Source organism: Phodopus roborovskii, unplaced genomic scaffold (assembly GCF_943737965.1).
Source record: "Phodopus roborovskii unplaced genomic scaffold, PHOROB, whole genome shotgun sequence".
In the NCBI taxonomy this organism is placed as follows: domain Eukaryota; kingdom Metazoa; phylum Chordata; class Mammalia; order Rodentia; family Cricetidae; genus Phodopus; species Phodopus roborovskii.
In genome coordinates, this window is record NW_026126549.1 from 26462248 (window position 1) to 26477245 (window position 14998).

At 46.2% G+C, this 14998-nt stretch overlaps 1 protein-coding gene across 3 annotated transcripts in view; it reads left to right on the forward strand.

Moving 5' to 3' along the window:
• The first annotated feature begins 6131 nt into the window (after positions 1-6131).
• The window catches only part of Ldlrad4 (low density lipoprotein receptor class A domain containing 4), a 313620-nt gene continuing 304753 nt past the window's right edge, over positions 6132-14998 (forward strand). For 2 of the 3 annotated variants that reach the window (XM_051200765.1, XM_051200768.1), the window contains exon 1: positions 6132-6281. The gene's annotated coding sequence lies outside the window, so the exon portion shown is untranslated. Of the gene's footprint in view, positions 6282-6808; positions 7085-14998 lie in introns of those variants that run through there. The other variant, XM_051200766.1, reaches the window with a different exon arrangement.

Here is a 14998-nt window from a genome sequence, read left to right on the forward strand (position 1 = left end):
AGGGTGTGGCCCAGGTTTAGTAACAGAATAAGAAGATTCCTCTTACCCTACTCTAATGACATGTCTGTCACCCTGCCCTGCATATTGTCCTTCAAATCATTTCCAATACCTCTGTCAGCTCCCTACATGTATCCAACCTTTAGTGGCAACTCTTAAGTACAGGCCAGGCCCTAGAGTGACTGATACTGCCTTGGAAGTACAATCTTTGTCCTTCAATGAAATGTTTATCACACTCGATCAAGTGAAATTCATTCTCAGATATAGCTCTACAGAAATATGAGCAACTTTATACTATCAATTTGTCCAGTTATAACTTGACCAAAGCAAAAATGGATTCTCATTGAACCTCCATAAACAATATCAATTAGAACAGAAGAACTCAATAAAAGTAATAGTTCATGAATCTTAGGAGATAATTAGGAATATGATTCTGAAAGGTGTTTGTCCTGTGAAACAGTCTATTAAACTGAAGGGACGAGAGACATGCAGAGGACAGATGGTGGGCATCAGATACTGACCACAGCATCCCATCTTACAAAATTACAGTCCCACCACTCATGTATTCTAGCCACTTAAAATAGCATTCCTTTTTTTTTTTTTTTTCCAGAGTGGAAGATAGGGTCTAGGTACATAACTCAGGTAGGTCTGAAACTTGCCACCGTCCATGCTCCAGTTTCAGTGCCACCCCACCCCCAACTCCTGCAGTGTGTTACCATACTCAGTTTTAGAGGACTTGAACCTGAGTTTGTTTTCTACTCTGAAGGAATTTCCAGAAAGCTCCCTGGCTCCAGTGACAAGATCTCGACAATGTCAACCCAAGAGCCTAGGTAGGTACTCTTCCTTATTTCCATGACTTAGAATCCTGCTCGTAGGGTCCAGAAATACTCGTCCCTGCTTGGGATAGGCATTCTCTCTTGATTTCATGAATCTTGGTAACAGTGTCTCTGGTCCATCCCCATCCCAGAGGACTGAGGACCAGCCTTGCAAACTTGTCTACCAATTCCTCATGACCATGGAGACTGGAGCCTCGGTGTCCACAGCTGGAGACTTGGGACCCCACACTGGCACCCTTATGAGGCTGACAGGTCATGTCTTGACCTCTCTGCTGTTCTCAATCCTGACTCCCAAGGTCACAAGTGCCCTTCCTCCTGCACACACATGCACACTCAGTAAGATTCATGCACACATTGTTCAGTATTCCATGGCTTCTAGTTTATGAATGAAATAACAACTCTGGAACTGAGTTTTCTAATGCAGTGATATTAGTGTTCCACAATGATGGATTATTGTAGGGATTTAGTATTACTCTTTGAATGGTAGACCAGATAACCCAGGACCATTTAGTCTTCTTAACAGAGAGATCAAATGTCTCATATATATACATATGTGTGTGTATGTACATATATATATATACACACACATATATATGTATCATGTATATATATTTCATATATTAGTATGACATTAATATATTTGGCAGCAAGGGACTCACATGCTTTTATTTTTTCTTATGAACAAATACATTAAAGATGAATGCATTTTGTCACAATTTTAGTGCTTTTATTGCTTCTTAATTTGCAGGCATCTGGAACCAGGAGAAATGATGATTACTTTCTTCAAACATTCAATAACTTTCTATTTTCATTCACTCACTATTTCTTTTCCCATTCAGGTGTCCCATTCTGAGTGTCTTTTCCCCTTGATAAACAAGGCACATTCTGGAAATGTATTGCCATAGTTCTTTGCCACAGTTGCTTCTGACCAATGTTAATTATAACGTAGAAGCCTGTCTTCTCTTAAACATTTCAGCATTCAGCAGACAGTTTTGTGTGGCATGTGGGGCATCTGGACATAGTGGCTGGAATGGAACTAGGATGCAGATAACGTACGACCCATAATCTGGAAGAAGAATTAGGCAGAGAGTCAAACCAGTGTAGCATAGCAGGGGCTCAAGGCTGGAGCTGAGAGCTCAAGATTTCCCCCTGCTGCTGATGCGTTAGTGGGGTTGTCTCAAGAGAGGCCCTGTGTTGTTTGGATCTCAGAAGAGTCCGTCCTCTCTTTAACTGGGGAGGACTCCCTTCTTAGAGGAGCACATGCGCCAGTCTGTCTCATGCCTGAAATCACTGCCCCCTCCATTCTCATTCACACCGTCACCATTGAGTGCATTCTTGTAGGCTGAACTTCAGTTTCTTATCAGTTCTGCAGAAGGGAAGCTTCTGTGTCAGAAGTTACACTAGTTACAGAAGATAATGGTTATTGTACATCTAGTTTTTGCACGGGGGTTTATATTCCATAAATGAAAAGGATGGCGTAGCATCCCAGGAAAGATGCTCTAATAGCATGAAGTGCCAGAAAATAGAAATTGCCTATGAGCCATTCCCTCTGGATTTGGATGTTCAAGACTCTAGGCCTCTAGAAGAGTTAGGTAGATGTGAAAATTCAAAAGAAGATAGATAGATCGATGGTAGATAGATGGCAGGCAGATGATAGATAGGTAGGTAGATAGATGGTAGATGATAGAAAGACTGTTGTTCTAGTAAAAATGACACCAATACAAACATATGTCAGTGTTCTGGTTTGGGAGTACGTGTCTCTCCAAACTCACATGGAATTTTAATTCCCAGTGTGACAGTATTAAACCATTGCAGAAGTGGTCAGACCTTGAGGACTCGGTTCTCATAAATGGTGTTACTGTCCTTACAGAAGGCTGGGAGAAGGGAGTCAATTTCTTTTTGCCTTCTCTAATCCATGAAGACACAGAAAGTGCCATCTATGGTAAACAGGCCATCAGTAACATCAAATCCGCTCTTACGGTGATTGAACTTCCAAGCCTCTAGAATGGTTAAGAAATAACTTTTTTTTTTTTCAGTTTATAAGCTCTACATTCTCTGGCATTTTAATATAATAGTGTTAATGAGCTGTGATGCGCAGCCTATACATACATATGAGTAACACTGACATATAGACACTTTATACTTCGTAGTTTACATATTATCCTAATTGCCATTTTAACTGATTAAACAAAACAGGTGGTTCTTGAGTTTTGTGTTGTGAAGCAGACAGATCAGGGAAACCCTGAGGATTGAGTCTGGGATCCAGACCTAAGACTTAGTATACCTCTAGCTTTTTAGTCAGAACCAGGTGAAAGGAGCATCTGGGGGAAACTTCCAAGAGGCCTTCAAGGGACAGGTGCAGAAACAAGGGGTTGGTATGGACACAGAGGGGGAGAGTTTAATGCCAGGATGGATGTGTCCCATGGGTATGTGAGTGTCACCCACTGGCAGCACTTGTGTTCATTCACACCACACATATGAGCCAACACCTTCCTTGTGGCAAGGGGGAAGAGGTGCCAGACATTTGGTAGGGTGGTGTGCTATCTTTCCATTTCTTTGACAACAAAGTTGAGAAAAATCAATTGGAAAGGAGGTTGTTCTCCTGCTAGATTTTATTCTTTTGCTAATGTTGCCTAGATGCCATGTACAAGTGGGTTTAGGTGGATCATCTTTGAGGCAGCCATTTATTTATTTATTTTTCCTTTGTGTCTTCAAGAAAAAAAAAAGTGTAGCTTTTATCCCCACCAAACTGGGTGAGGGGAGGAATTCATTGCAGAAGGCTGAAATTGGAAGGGCTCCTTTGCCAATCTCTTGTGACTTTAACCTAATTCCAAAGAAAGAATATCTTGTGGGTGTGTGTACCCTGAAGTACAGTGGCAGACACATGCCAGAGTGGTATGTCTGTGCAGAAGGCCAGCATCACAAAAGACCCCAAGAGGGACCAAGCCCAGTTTATGGCTTCTCTCTGAGGCCTGACCATCCTGGACAGCAAGATGAAACCCTGATACTGAGGCACAAGGGGCAGGTCCTGCTCTCTCCTACCTATTCACCCATAGATTCTGGTTCTGAACATCTAGACTTACTTCTCTGGGACTGGAGTTACCCACAATGCAAGTCTGTCTGTCTCCTTGTCTCCAGTTTAAAAGGCACAAAAGGCACAAAGGCTGGGGTTATTCTGGACAGCATAAATGTCATTTAAATGTTAGGCACAACATCTAAATAACAGAATCGTATTCTCTGACTCACTCATCTTGTGGTCACTTGGGGCCCTTAGGGTTTTTTTTTTTTTTTTTTTTTTTTGCTCATCTTTGTCTTTTCTATTTTTATCTCCTTAGATGATGGCCTAGTAACCTTGTATGGACTGAATATGGGCAGGGATAATTATAATTGACACAAGATAAACTGCAATGGATCTACGATGAAAAAGATGTCCCCAACCCTCATTTCCTTTTCCTGAAAAAAAGAATTCATTTTGTTTCTATCCAGTTGACATCTTCTTTCAATATCATTTACGTCCCATTGCTAAGCTCCTTCGTTGCTCCAAATCTTCTGAGTCCTTAGTATTGTGCTCTGTTCTGTGACTTGGGATATCCATTCTCCTCCTGACTGTAGACCAAGGCTCCCACTTTCCTAAGCTCCTGCCTGAGCTCTGGCATCTGGACCATGCATGGCTGGGATGAAGCTAATTAAAACTAACACAACCACGATGAATTTTACCTAAAGCAAACCATTCCAACACTTATAGCAGCTTTCCCATTACTGTAACGTGCTGCACACATGTGTAAGGATGTGAGCATCAACAGCTGAAATGGAAAGCCTAACAGCGGGGTTTTCAAGCCCCTCCTCCCCTACAGTGCTTCTCTATTACCTGGGCATCCCCACCTGGGATTCAGCACAGTGCTGGACATAGCAAGTTGTTCCTGGGTTGAGCTAAGCAGAACTGGATGCAAAAGTGTCTGTAGGTAGGTGGCAGTATGGTACCTGGATTCAACACCTAGTGTTAGATGCTGCCATTTAGCAACGCTTATCTTTGTGGATGGGCCACATCACCAAATGCTTCACAGCCTCAACTTTGTCACCTGTAAAGTGGAAAATAGCTAGCTTACAGTTACTGTGAGAATTAAATAAAAGTAATCTGTGAGAAATGCTTAATACACAATTCTCCGTTGTGATGGCTATAACAGATCACATATAAACTCGTCTGAAGACATAAGGAAAACTGAATAAATATTACACTAGCAGAAAAGTCACTGATATATTAACTGCAGATTTAAAAATAGTCATCTCTCTGGTATCATTGAGGTATGAGGTAGGAGTAGGGGAGAGTTGGGGACGGCTACCCCTTTAAATTTCCATCTCTGTTAAGCCAAACCTGAAACCTGGGTTCATGTATCTTGACGGTCTGCAAGGCTGATAATTTTGGCAGAGAGGAACTCAACTCTATAATTGTGTTGACTGCAATAAAATAGGCGGTGGCAGCAATCAATCTCCATCAAACAAAGGCTGGGTAGACCAGTGTCTGTGCTGGTACTTCTGGAGAACTGATGACCTATTGTCTGCACTCTGGTGGAGGTCTCATCCCAGTTTTCCTAGGACTTGGATGTCTTTTCTTCAAGGGCAAAAGGGTCACAGCTCCTAGAGGAAGGATCCATCCCACTGCCTAGACCATTTCCCTGGAAGAGGACATGATACCAGGGAGTCCAGAGGACTCCCTCCAGAGCGTAGGAGAGGGCTCCCAGACGCTTAACTATTCCCCTCCCCCCCAACTGTCCTGTGGTCCTACTGTGTGTGTGTGTGTCCCAGAGCCGAGGATCAAGTTCCGCTGCGGATGGGCATCCACAGCCCCAGAGGCAGTAGGTGCCTCCCTTCCCAAACTGCCCGTGGCCTACGCGCAGCGAGCGCTCGTCTCGCACCCCAGCTCCAGGCTCTTTATCCGGCTCAGGGTCCCGGGTGTACGCTGATCGCCTCCGGGAGCTCGGATCCTGCAGCCTGGGGGGCACCGGGTGTGCACCTGGGCGGGGCCGCTTCCCCGGCGGCGCCCCCCGCCCCCGCCGTCTGGCCGCGCGCCGGGTCCCCGCCGCAGAGTCGGGGGAGGAGCGGCCGAGGCTGAGTTGAGACAGACCCGGCCTCGGCGCGGTGGCAGTGGCGGGACCCGGCCCGCAGCCCGACAGCACCGGCTCCCTCTCTTCCTCCCTCCCGTCAGTCGGCAGGGATCCCCAGCGAGCCGGGGAGGAGCCGCGGCGGCCGCCAGACAGACTGCAAGTCCTGAGAAGGCGAAGGGGGGGGGGCGGGGAGCTCCGGGAGCCCGGTGGCAGGTCCCTCTTAAAGAGCCACGCTGCGGCGTGTCGCGCCACCCGGAGCGCTGCCCCTCCCCCGCAGCCCGCAGGGCGGGTGGCTAAACTGCACGGTGGGCGGTCCCGCTCGCCCATCTAGGGGCTGCTGCTGCAGGTGAGTGCCGCCCGCCGCGGTCCCTGCGTCTGGCCGCCGCGGTCCCTGCGTCTGGCCGGAGTTCACCTCTGAGCCGGACAGGGAGGAGGGGGCGGGCAAGGGACCGGGGTGCCCGCCAGACTGCGCCGGCGACCGCTGCCCTCCCAGCCCTGGCGTCCCCGAGACCCGCGCACCAGGTCTGCGAGTCTGTGTTGCGGGTGGGCGCACAGGGCGGCCGGGGACGCCTGACCCATCCTCGGAGCGCTCGGCTGGCAGAGTCTTGACGACCGGGACCCGGTGTTCTAGAGAGTCCCGCTGAAGCTGCTTCATCCCGCAGTGTCCAACGACCGGGGTGGGCGCGGGAGTGCCTGCCCCAAGCGGCGCCGCTTCTAGGCCTAAGTGAGCTGCCGCAGTCGTGGGGGACCGGAGGTCAGAAGCGAGTAGGCGGCGTGGGAGCCTCCCCCTGCACCTTGCGCCCCGGCTCCAGGCTTCCCAGCCCTCAGACGGTCTCCCCGGGTCCCCTCACCCCCCCTCCCGTGCGCTTTGACGTCGGCCGCGGGCTGCCCGGGGCTCCTGGCATTGGCTGGCAAAGTCGATTGTCTGGGGCGGCTGCTGTTACACTTAGGCTGGGTCTGCCGGCCGGGAGGAAGCAGGCGTGTGTTGAATTTCTCTTTGACCCTCACGGTGGAATAAACAGGAAGCGAAAGAGCACCCAGCCGGCCCTGCACTTGCCTTTGTTGTGGGCTCTGCGCTCCACAGGCTGGAGGAGGCTTCTCGGGACCCCTGCCCAGCGTGCCGTCTGGGCACGGCTGGGGGCGCGCCCTGTGAGTACGCTGCTGGGAGACAGTAGGCTCTCTGTGCGTTAACACGCTGTGGTGCCACAGAGAGCATTTGCTTGCTTGTTTTTAAAACTTTTTTTTTTTTAATTGGAGGGTTCTCGGTGTGCAGAGGTTTCAGGACCACAGGGGCGCATGGTGGGTGGGCGTCATTCCCAGAGCCCACACCAGGCGCGTGTGTTCCGGGTTACCTGGAGAAGCATTGCCTTGGCCAGTCAGGACAGCGAGAAACTCGTTAAAAAAAAGTGGGGCTTCCTATTTCTGCCTCAGCACAGGAGTGATAGCTGACTGTCAGTGGCCACCCAGTCAATGTAATGTTTTGTTTTTCCACAAAGACTCTTAATGAACTAGAATGGATTATTTTGATTGGCTTTTCTTTTCCTCTGCGTCTATTTCCTTTGTTTTGTTTTTTCTCTTTCTTTTTTTTAAAAATTTTGCCACCTTGCCATCCCTTAACTCCTCACTAAAAGTTAGGTTAATTATGACCATGATATTTATTGGTGACCTTCTGTGTGTTAGGTATTGGGGTGTGAAACGAGAACCATGTTTGAGGTAGAGCTGGGTAAAGATGGTGAGTCCTACTGGATCTTCAAAGTGTAGGGTTGAGAGGTAGCCTTCAGTGACACCTGGCTTTCCTAGGATGCTGAACCCCGCCCCCCCTCCAGGTCCTAACACCAGGTACAAGAAGTAGGAGCCTATCCTGGGTTAGCACTGCCAGGCTCACTTACAATGGCTCTTTCCGTTAGTTTGAGTGTCTCCAAACCTTATCCTAGCTGTCTCTAGCTAACCTGGACCTTCAGGCTTGTGTGTTGGATTTCACAGAAGGTTGTATGTAGTATATACACATCAAGCCAGGCACACATTTTGAACTGGAGAAGTCACAGTCTTAGAGTTTAAATTAAGCTTTGGCATTGTGAATCTGCCTTCGCACATTTTCTCTTGGAATATAAAACAATATCAAAGGAACAATACCAAATTTCAATCAGCACATGGGTCTGAATATTAGCCATGTATATTTATTGAATTTTAATATTTGTTTTCTGTTATTCCTGAGAAAGCTTAATTCTTTAAGGTATAACTTTGTTACTAATGTAGAATACAGTTAAGAATTAGAACTGGGACTATAAATGTCAGTAAGGGATTTACTGTAATGGAATTGTAGTTACCTTCCCCCTTGTTTAAACAACAGCAACAACAACAAGCCCTCTAGTTTCTCAGCGTTCTGCTCTCACCCCTGGAAGAGTTCACTGCCCATGTCTATAGTTCCAGTTCCTGTATGTTTGTATTTGTTGGAGAAGCATCTTGCCAGCAGGTATTTAAGGCTTTGGATGCTTGCTTTTCATGACCATGACCCCGAAGTGGAACCCAGCCAGTGCCAGGTGCCTCTTAAGGAATTCTGTGGCAATCTGTTGGCACGGTGTTTGAGGTTTCCTATCCTTTCCCTACCCTTCTCTGTTAGAATATAGACATCCATAGGCAAATATTTATTTTCCCCCAACTGCTAACTGTTCTAAGAATAGTTTTCTTGCCTGGCATGTTGAGAGCAAGGACCTGTCTGCAGAGGTGTTTACAGCTTGGGTCTGTGCTGGAGTCTTGCTTGACTTAGCAGCCTGGCAGAGCAGCCCTGTAGCTCATGGGTCACTGTTTTTTATCCGGGTTGCTAGAGGGGTGGATTTCTTGACTGACAGGGAAGCAAAGAGAGGAAAGGATGACTTTCGCTACTCATGGATACTTTCTGACTGGCAACTAAGGACCTCCAAACTCCGGATCCCTGTGCATGTACCCCACACTGTCAGTCACTTTATAGTGGGATGTAGGACTGTCTTCATCATCATATAAAGCCAAAGCCCATAGTATTCTGGATGAGAATACCCCAAAGTGTGTAGACTGGTTAAATGTTTACAGAATCCTGGTCATGCTTCCTCTTTCTTTGGGCTGAATCCGTGTTTGTGGAGTCTTTAGCATATGTGTCTCCTTTGGGGTCAGTGAAAACTCCAAAGTAACAACAGTGAAAGGAGGGTAGCATTTTAACTTGGAAGATGTTAGAGTTACTCAACGTGATTCATTTGGACACATGTAGTAAATGTAAGTGGCAGTGTCCCTCTGTCTCCCTTCCCTATCTTTGTCCCTCCGTTTCTCCTTGGCTTGCTTGCTCCCTGCCTCCTCAGTCCTCTCCTTTTGTAGAAAAATCTCTCAGAAGTCATTATTTCTCTGATGTCAAAGTTACTTTCTGCCAGCACTGTCTGTGTTAGATGGGAATTACACCCTGACCTATGTTATGAGTGTACATGAGAAGTGAACCGTGGGTTTTAAAATAAGAAAATAGGGGCCTGAAGAGATGGCTCCGTCAGTCAGATGCTTGGTGTACGAGCACCAGGACCCAAGTTAAGATCCCTGGTGCCCACGTAGAAGCCAGTATGGAAGGTCCAGAGATGGGCAGATGTTTGGAGCTTGCTAGCCAGCCAGTCTATGTGAATTGGTGAGCTCCAGGTTCAGTGAGAGACCCTGACTCAAAAAAAAAAAAAAAAATACAGTGGAGAGGGATAGAAAAAGACCAGATATTGACCTCTGGCCTGCACATGCTTGCACACACATAAACACATACACATGCATACCCTCACTCCACACAAATAGGAATAAGAATTCTGCATACTATTTGAATTTTATGATCTCAAGACCTGACACTTTTGGGGGAGGGTGTGTGTGTGTTTATGTATGTGTGTGTTTGCATGTATGCCATTGCTTGTGTTCATGTTTGGCAAACAACAAAAGGAAATAAGCAAGCGCCTGTATTGTTCATGGCTACAGATTACATTGAGTTCAAATTTCTAATTAATATTGGTTTTCCTCTGTTGCAGGAAGACTTGAGAATAATGTCTGTTTTGATACATATCCATTTGATTTAAATATGGATTGCTTTTCTTTGACTTCCTACTAAAAATGGTACTTTGGCCTTTTTAAGCTGTTTTTGTGAGGACTCTTCTCTCCACCAAGCCTGTTTTCCAGCTAGGTCTTGGAAAGTATGAAGAATGTAGCTGTAATTTCTCCCTTGATTGGCAGCTGAGAACTTTCCTGAACAAAAATAAGGTTCCACTGTGCCAAATGGTTGACTTTTCTAGAATAAAAACTCTAAAGGGTATGCAGAAAGTCTTCTGGTTAATATATTGGCATTCCCAGAACCCACTAAAACCCTGACAGACTGCCAGCATTCACTTAATGAGGACGCAGAATGTCTGGCTCAAATTCCCATGAGCAGAACAAGGTGGGGACTGCATGTCCACACCCTTTATTAATTTTTAATGACTGTATTTTTGTTTTGCAGATTTTGCATCAGTACCCCGGCACCCCCACAGCTGACCCCGTGTTGCCCCCACACCCATTCATTATTTATTTGTTGGTATTGGAAGAACAGTGAGGTGGTGAAGACCACTAACTGGTCTCCTGCGTGGGTCCCTTAGTGGCTGGGTTTCTGTCTTGTTCTTCCTTAGTGTTTGAAAGAGGAAGAGAGTAATGGGAACAGAATAGATGACAACTTTTTTTTTTTTTTTTTTAAGATGCTTTGTTGACTGTTGGGGGAAGAGAAGCATTTATGTAACTTTTAAGTTTGTCAGACAGTTTATATGACAGTGCAAGTTGGTGCTTGCCAAGCTCCAGACAGATTGTTAATGTTACATGACAGGGATAAGTAAATCACTGCTGTCTGCAGCACCATTGCACTGCAAACCCACTGTGCGGCCCAGCTGCTGTGTGCTCCTCCCGGGGCCTGGTGGAAGGTACAGCTGCACACTCGGCCCTGCCTGCTGCCTGGAGTGCTGGGACATGGTTTAGAGGTGGGAAGGGTGTGTCTCTCACTTTTATTTTGGGTTGGACAGAAGAATCCACTTAACAAATCTCAGTTCCCCCCCCCCTTATTTTTCTTTATTAGGCTGCCCATCCCTGGCTCCATCTTGGTCTTCTGGTCTATACCCACATTCTTCTTCCCAAGGAAGCAAAACATTCATGGCTGCTCAGAGCCTGAGGTATTCCACAGCCAAGTTCCAAGCTGTTTACAGTTGTGTTCTCTGTGCAGGTACAGAGACCAAGAACAAACTGTCTGCCGCAGATGGGTGTACGCTGTCTGGAAGGGGGTTGGGTGGCACTCCTTGGGCATAATGCACTTTTATCATGGCAGTTTGGCGACTCAGCTGGCAGAGTGACAGGTGTAATGAACTTAATGGTCTTGCTCTAGTTGTTAGTGGACACACTGCTCATATTACAAAGCTACCTCATATGTGGGGCCCCAGCCAAGCGATTTGCAATTCTCCTTGCAGATAGGACTCCAGGCCTGCCTTAGTAAGTGACATTAAGGTCAGGAATTGGGTGGGTGTGAGAAACATGTGTGTGCCCTTAGCCAGCCTGCTTCTAACTGCCCCGGAGTGTCTCTTCAAAGCCTTACTTTAAAGAGGAAACAACCCATCCCATCCCCTCTGGCTGGCCCTTCCTTCTCACAGGGTGTGGTGGGGACCCTTTGGTGTGTGTGTGTGTGTGTGTGTGTACTTCCTGCCCTTGGGGTTTGCAGAATGCAGGCTTCCTGCCAAACTGTGCTGGTTCCTGTGTACTTATGGGCCACTTCTCTCCAGAGATAGGCAGTTGCTGGGGGAGGCACAGCTGAGTGTTCCTATTGCATGTAGCCTCAGGGACTGGCAATCTGGACACTGAGTTGGGCTGGCGCTTTCCTGTAGTAGACTCTTATTGTCTAAGGCCAGAGAACTGCTTTCTGGAAGGCTCCTTGAACCTGGTCAGACCTGCACAGACCCTGGCACTCAGTCAGAGCACTGTGACAGGAATTCCACTTACAGGCATGTGTTCTCTGCTGGATTCTCTTCTCAGAGCTGCTCATATATCAGCTAATGTAATCTTCACAGCAGCTCTGTGGCAAACACAGCTGACATCCGCATTGTATGACCCAAGTCAAGAAGTTATCTAAAGTTATATAAAATTGTAAATTAGAAAAAAAAAAAAAGAGCCCTGAATAGCTCTGATCATCTGGCTAAGAGATGTGTGGTTTTGGAGAAGGACTACATAGACAGGCCATAGGTCTTCATCAGAGGCCATGTAACTTTGAGAAGGAATGTGGTGCCATTTTGTACATGTTTCTGTGTAGTCCCCAGCTAGCACGCTCAGGGGCCTCCTGTCTGCCCCCCACCCCATGTTCTGATTCTGCTCTCTGCTGTCTGGACCATTAGCAGCCTTGTGTTTGCTACATTGTACCTTCAGTTCCTTGAAAGAAAGGCAAACCAGCAGAGAGCTTTTTCTAAGCCTTTCAAGATTACATGCCTTCCTCTTTCCACGGTGGGCTGGAGGGGTGTGGCTGCCCACTTCCTAGGGATAAAACAGACCCATAGAAGAGTGTATGGGGCAGAGGGAGGCTGGAAGAGTTCTAAGTGCCTATTTAGGGTTGTGGAGTGGCTCACGTATGAAGAAAACTGAAAAGACATCTTGAAGATTCTGAACTTGGCACCACAGGACATCAATTAATTAGCCTCAGGGAGATACGAATATACTCCTTGTAAACACTTGTGCATCTTGGGACCAACACAGAGTTCATGTAGGTTTGAGATTATAGGAAGAAGTAAACTCCCAAGAGATGTGCATATAAAATTGGGCCCTTGCTCTGTCTGGGACCCTTTTCATGCAGTAGAACAGCAAAGGGCAGTTTACAAGCTCCGTATCTAGCAGACGCTTCTTTGGGACTGGCCATCCTCTATACAAATATGCTTCATGGCGCTCACTCATTGCAGGGCATGTTGGAGCCTTCGTTGGGTTGGTCCACAGGCTAGTCTGGAAGTTCTGGGTGGGGAGATGAGGTTTCTCAGTGACTGCCTGGTCTAGGCTCTGTCTTCTTTGTACCCATAATACTTTGGGTACTCAGAACTTGGGCCTGTCCAAGTGTAGCTGTAATTGTTACTATCTGGGCAGAAATAAGATTTTTTCCCCTCTGTTCATTTATTGCTGAAAACAGGAAATATGGAAAGAAAGAAGAAAAATAAAATTTCACAAAATTTCACCATCCCTAAGGCAGTCTAGTTAATTCTGTTCAGTTTAATGACTGGGCATAAACTCATATATAGAATTTTATTGATTGATTGTAATATCATATACAAAGTTTATGTATCCTTTTCTTTTGAAACATTGTATTCAGCCATGAGCATTTTTAATGTGGTTTAAATCTTATTCCAAAATATTTCTTATGATGAGTATGTTCTGTTCACCTTTTGGAATTTTTAGAAAAATAGTTTTAATATTGCATATGTGTCTGTGTGCGGGTATGTTCCCATATGTGCAGGTGCCCTTGAAGGCCAGAAGAAGATGACAGACAATTTCTTGGTTGGAGTTACAGGAGGTTGTGAGCCAACCTACTTGGGTTCTAGAGACTGAACTTGGGCCCTTTGCAGAGCAATACATACCATTAAATGCCAAGCTGACTAAGTGGTTGCTTCTCTCTGTGACATGTTTGTGCCCTCTGCTGAGGCACTTCCTGTTCTCTGTACTTGTGTTCAAGTGTTCAACAAAGGTCATAACCCTTTCAGACCTGTATGCTACTCAATGAAGCCTTGCCTCCCAAACTGCATGCCCCTAAATCTTGAGAGAAATGAAAATCATTTTTGTGGGGCCTGCTTAATCAAAGTCGGTGCTTCATCAGAAGGTTAGAGAAGCTAGAGTTGCAGACTGAAGTGGTTGAAGGATGCAGAAAGACATCACTATTCCAGGACTAATTGTCATTAGTGTACTGCAGTTGTCTCCACAGGCATTCATTCCTGAGGTGGAGGAACTTGTGTATAGTGTAAGGCATTCATCTATTCTGTGTGTTTGTGTTGGGGGCATGACTCAGTGTGCAATGCCTGGTAGACAGTAGGCAAGTCCATGGGATTGTGCAAGCAGTTCTGTTTTGAGTGAAGCCTTCATAGGAGTGTTCAAAGGGGTACAGGCATGGTAAGGACACACTGCAATGCAGCTGTTGTGGCTGTCTGCTCCTGGAGTCACTCATCTGCCTGAACTTTGGACCTCAGGGCAGGCTCTTTTGTGTGTCTGGAGGCATAGTGAGTGCCATATCCTTCCCTAGGTACATACCTGCTCTCACAGGTAATGGGCACTGTGGATAAAACCAAGACCTTAGAGATGGAGGCTCATTAATGGGGCCATGGCCATTCCAGAGATATGGTCCCTTGGTGGGGCCCATGGTGGTTCTGTTTCTTGAGATGATGCATGGTAACTATGTGGTTGCTATGAAGCTGTGTGTTCAGTGTTACCGGGTAGGCACTAAAATATTCACTCAGTATCCAAGTGTCTGAAAAATACAGGGGGTGTAACCTTCTCTTGTGTGCAGCTGGCTGGCTGGTGCTGCTTTTTATTTGTTTGTCCTTAGTCTCTGGCTCACTATTGCACTGTGACTGGCTGCCTGGGTGACTTTTGAATCTGTGACCTGCAGGATGTTCAAGGTGTGGTTGACTCTCAGTTGGCTTGGCTGAATCTTTTGCTGCTACTTTGGCTACTAAAATTGTCCCATCCTTATTATGCTTAGCTTTCGTCTTATTGATGTTTGGATTATTGTCTTTTTTTTTAAATAACCATCTAAATTATTAGTCCTGTGTTTTAATTTTTTTCATTTGAAAAGAATTAAAAAATTTAAGAATGGACCAGGTAGAGGTAGTGTACACTTTTAATCCCAGCACTTGTGAGGCAGAGGCAGGTGGATTTCTGTGAGTTAGGGACTGGCCTGGTCTACAGAGTTTGTGCCAGGACAGGCTCCAAAGCTACAGAGAAACCTTATCTGGAAAAACAAAACAACAACAATAAAAATAAAAATAAAAAAGTATGTATACAATGTTCTGGCTAGTATTATGTCAACTTGACACAGGCTAG